This window comes from Priapulus caudatus, unplaced genomic scaffold, assembly GCF_000485595.1.
Source record: "Priapulus caudatus unplaced genomic scaffold, Priapulus_caudatus-5.0.1 Scaffold1874, whole genome shotgun sequence".
Taxonomy (NCBI): Eukaryota; Metazoa; Priapulida; class Priapulimorpha; order Priapulimorphida; family Priapulidae; genus Priapulus; species Priapulus caudatus.
The window spans coordinates 23,039-28,712 of record NW_014578935.1 but is presented as its reverse complement, the minus strand read 5'-3'; positions in this window follow the sequence as shown (position 1 = coordinate 28,712).

Sequence of the window (5,674 nt, the reverse complement as noted above, 5' to 3'; positions counted from 1 at the left end):
GTGGATTTTCCTATATTTACCATTAGGTTTAACAACTTGATATATTTTCTTTGGTGGCCGCTACCAGAACCATCATAGCGTGCATCGCGCGTAGATAAATGATTCAAGTTCAGATTAAAGTAGTTCCACGCAATGGATTGTATATATACGGTGCGCATAGATTCTTTAAGTGCCACTCCAAACTGGAGGTGGCTTTCCGCTCACTTAGAAACGCGGCCCGCAGACCCCTATTACTGGGGCGTCTGGTCGGCTCGGTACTAGGAAAAAGCATTCCTGACACAGCGTGTGAAGTTATACAAGCGGGTGCATGGACAGCCCGTTGCTATCACCAAATGCTGCCAACGTGGCCTGTAGTGTATGAGGTAAGTAATCATAGGCGTTAAATCCATATATATATATATATACTGGTTTGATTTATTTTTGCTTCGATTTGGTTTAACATATATGATGAGTCGGACCTAGCTGAAGGTTTCATGAATTTGTATAGGAATATTGACTACTATTTTGTAAGTACTTAATACTACTACTAGAATAACTAATAGTAATATAGATACAATAATGTAACCCAAACCCAAGAGAGGATAGGGCTAACCCAAACCTGATCCTCTCTGCGGTTTGGGTTACTTATTGTATTCTACTAGTAATAGTACTATACTACTAGTACTGTACTAGCTAGTACGTAGTATACAACTTTAGGGGTTTTACTCGTGCAACTTCAAAACCTAATACTTCGGAACACAATTAATTTTGGTGGAAAATCTAGCTGCAAATTAGTCTCGCCCATGTTGCTCTTCTTGTAGATATAATTGTATATTTAGTTTAAACTCTTGGAAAGAGTAGGTCTTGGGAAGAAGAAGTGTGTGAACTCTTGGAAGATGTATAGTTACAGTTACAATTACCATTCATGAAACAGTTGGACAACGTATTAAAAACAGCTATGCTTTATTGTAAATAACACAGTACTATGCATGGCTATATACTTTAAATGATTATTTTATAACAATAAAATGCAGAAATCGTGTGAATATATTCATCACGATTTCTCATTTTATTGAATGTGTTACTCTTTTTGATACTATTACTATTTTTTTATTATATTTAGTGCGCTGAGATCTGCTGCAACAATTCGCCAGATTTCAACACTATATTGTGTGAAATTTTAAGGCTTAATAACTGTAACCTATCTGCAGTGCCTTTTATAAGGACCAGGATGGCTCTTTGCGCGCAAGTGATTTTTATAGATGGCGCCAATGGTTTTCGCCCGGGCGTTTACTCGCCGTGAAACTGCTGCGGCCGAGAACTGAATAATTTTTGAGTTTCGGTCCACTAGATGGCGATACCAGCGGTATAAACAAACTGGTTTGCGCGTGACTATGTCGCCGCGCCAGCCTACCATTTCAAAGTTGATGTGGTTGTTTTCGTACCTTATTTTCGTCTCTGTATGATTGTTTTGGACAAAAATGGGTCTACCCAATAAGTATTTTTCGAAAGATGAAGTATTCATGCAAGACGGGCAAGATATAGTGCTAATATTAGTAATATAGCAAACAGCGTTGCGATTCCCGAATCCATGGTGGAAGACAACCGGCGAGTTTGAAAGCGACGACGCGTTCGCCCGCTACCTTTTGGAAATTCATGATATGGCGTCCTGCGATAGCTGTACCAGGTAAGGTCGTCAATCATATAAGACAGTATAATTTTCTAAATCGATAGTATTTTGTGTATGCAGCATAATTTGAAGTAGAAAACGATATTGACAGGTCGCAAGTCATATACTGAGTACGGTACGTACTGTACTGAAAACGTTGTACGTTGCATGCTGTAGAGTGTAGGTACCTATTATATATTCTCACTTATAGTTATATAGCTCTCTAGCCTATAAACTAAGTAATTATTAGTACATTACGTACTTTACATTACGTTGTCTTATGCCATGAAATAGTTGTAGAGTCTAGGTAGGCTAGGGCTAGCCTACTGTAGCGATTCTTAACCAGGAGTAAATAAATCCCATTGCTGGGGTAAATAAACCAATTACAAAAGACTAGAGTGCAATTTGTTAAGCCTACATCACCTATAAAAATTATTTGGATTTGCTGTGACAATTTCGATTGACATTTAAAGCATTGATGGACTTTGAAACCTCAGGTTACAAATGTCTTGATTTCTGGGCCATTCTATACATTGACTTGTATCTCAATAGTCGGATGCACATTTCCCATGCATATGGATGGTTACGACTTATGACATACAAATGGATTACAAAACATTCAAATTAACCACATATTTTTTTCAATTGATAGGTCGTTGAGCAGAAGTGGTAAGAAAAGTGACATTGAGAGCTCTCACTTCATGCCACTACCAGCTGAAGGAATGGAAGTTATTGCTTCAGGTAAAACCAGTGAAGCAACTTCAGAAACTTCAGGTAATTGCTGTTGCATTCGATGTTTTTTTCAACGCTTGGTTTTCAAGTGATCGAAATTGTTCACGCGCGCTGAGGTAGGAGTAGTGACAGGCTGCGTGACACGTGCGCGTTACAGCACACGCTCATATCTCAAGCATTAAACTTTGTGGACATAGGGGGTGGGGATATCTTTCGTCCCAATCTGTGACAGTTGGGGACAGTTTGGACTAGTTTTCATTTCAGCTGAAGTTGTTTTAATTATTAATTTTAAAATTAAAAAATAAACAATAATACTTAAAAAATTATTAGTTCATACGCAAAAATTTATCATAGCATGTAATGTCAGCATCTCTCTTTCTATCCGTGTATAGATACGTATCGTATCGTGACCCTAGTGTATCGGTACACATCTATACATCATGTACACTTGATGAACAGTTCGATTCAACTGTGCTTACCCGCCGATAACAACATATTTTTGTTGCTAACTATATCACTTTTATCCTCTATCTTGCAGCAACCAAGATTACGACCTGCGAGTCCAAATTGCAGCTATTGACCACAACGCTCATAGTGCCAGTGAGCACGCTCGAGACTAGTCAGGGAAGTTGATGTAAGTTTGCATAAAAATACTAACAACTCAGTGAGTAACAGCAAATCTTGTTTTTATTGCAAATAACTTTTATGATGCATGCATTATAATTTTGTACATTGATTGTTTTCATTTTTACAAATTTTATGAATTACAGTGTAACAGTACAACTTTCATTAACATTCATTTTACTAACAGTAACAATATGTTTAAGAAACAACAAGTATAAATGACATGTCTTTGTGACATTTAAAATAAATAGAAAGTTAATGCTTTGCTGATGAGTAGGTTACAAATTGTTTTTTGCAGCTTTCACACTCATTGGTCTAAAGCGACCAAGCAGTGGACGCTGCGACCTGTAAAGGTTCTGAAGGAGTACACTTACATACCTCTCCTATTGAGAATGGTACTTAAAAAATGCCAAGAACACACCGCACAAGGAGGCAGCATCACAGAAGCTGCATTCCCGATGGCAACAGGTCCTACAACTACAATGAAGAACATTGCATCAGCACCGAAGCCGACACAGGAGGAGCTCTACAGGTCATGGTTCACGCGCTATGGGAAACGGAAAGAAGAAATTGCTGCAGAAGTGGAGTCCAGTGTAACGAGTCAACAACCAAGCTTTCTAGCCAGAGCAGACACTGACCATGACACAGAGGATTCCACTGATGACAGTGACATGTTCTATCCAGCCCACATGCGCCGGACGGCGGAAACGCTACTAGCGGCGGCCATCTTGTCCGCCACGACGACACCACCAACCCCCTCTTCCGACGCATCCGACGGGGAAGTCGACCACTGACGTCCACAGAACTTTACGTCGCTTCACGTCGCAGCCACGGAATCGTGAAGATCCCCTAGTAGTTTTGTACGGTGTGCGGTCGCGTGGTCGAGGCCCACACCAGTAGACAATAATGTGTCATTGTTATGTGTTGCNAACTCAATAAATAAGTAGCGCCCAGTAGCGCCCAGTTACCGCGAGCAAGCCAGAGGTTTATTGATTCGTTTGAGCTATTACATGTGACGCTAGCTGTGTCGATGGTTGGATACCGAGCCAACTACAAGGAATTGTGGGCAAGAATCTGAAACGGTATTCTAACCCTAGCAATACCGTTTCCTGGAGCTAGGGGTGGGGGTAGCTCCAAGAAACGGTATCGCTAGGGTTAGGATACCAATATAGACAAGTATAGACCAGTATAGACAATCCGTCGCACAGCCTGGTCGGGCTAGGGGTGGGGGGTGTTTGGGGTGTTAAACCTAACTCTAGTACTATAGCCCGCCTACATTAACTAATGTAAGCGGGCTATAATACTAGAGCTAACACCCCCCTTGCCTCTGTCCCAAACAAACATTAAAAAAAAGAAAAGAAGAGAGGAGAAAAGGGAGAGAGAGAGAGAGAGAGAGAGAGAGAGAGAGAGATAGTGTCGGTGTGTGTGTGCGAGAGGAGGGAGAGAACTCTAGTAGCATTCCCATATGGGGCCCACATGGGGCCCATATGCCAACCCATCTGGGGCCCATAGGGGCAAAACATCTGCATGGGGCCCTAAGGCATCTGCACCCAAGAAGCATATGGGCCCCATATGGGCTAGCCCATATAGCCCAGATGGTACCCATATAGGCGAGCCCATATAGCCCAGATAGTGCCCATATAGCCCAGATGGTACCCATGTGGGACCCATATAGCCCAGATAGTGCCCACATTGTACCCATATATAGACGAACCCATATAGCCCATATAGTACCCATATAGGCTAGTCTAATATATGTTGAAATATATAGTCGAAGATGTGGATTGTCTTATACACAGTATATGATATTGACTGAATATTTTATTATTAAAATGATTACTCTGATATAGAAAATGTATTGCATTAATTTCTCATTTAGCATGTGTAGGCTAGAATTCTGTGGATCTATTTTTAACACGGCGACATACAATTATTTTTATTTTTATTATTTTTCCGCGGTGGCAGTAGCAGCGAAAAAAATACACGGGAGCGGCGAGCGATTTCGCTCCCGTCAGCTTTCAAAGCGCTCTGGTAACAACAATTACGAGAGCGAAAATTTTGGAAGATACCAGAAAAAATCGCTCCCGTGCCGCCGGCAGCGTTAGAAATTAGTTCCGATCCCGGAGGCTCGAGCCCACCAAGTTTTTGCTCGGGCAATAACAATAAGTTTTTATATCGCAGGGGTTAATTATCGTGGGGAGTGAGGGCATGACCAGTGACACCACACACGCGCGTAACCAAAGCTGTTAACTGAATTCATCACCGATTTGTAGATAGTGAATTATTTTTATTCATTTAGATATCTAGAAGCAATGTAAACTGTATATACTTAAAAAGATTCTAGGCACTTGTAACTTTGCGGATGTGCGGCAGCATTGATCTATGCATGGGGGTACTGTGGACTGGTGAGGAGAAAAACGAAAGTAAAACCTTACCCAGAAGCTCCCGGCATTCCTAGAGATTCCAGTACAAGTCTTTTTTAACATACTCAAAGTAACTAAAAACTCTCTCTGAAGTTCTGAACTTGCTCAGTCGATGTAAAAATAAAGTTGAAAGATGAAAAGAAATAAAGTAAAAAAAAGAAACTTGAAAATAACCATACCATCATGCATGCATTACCATGATTATAATTCTTGATTTCCTGTCTTTGTCATGTTACCTGACTATGTG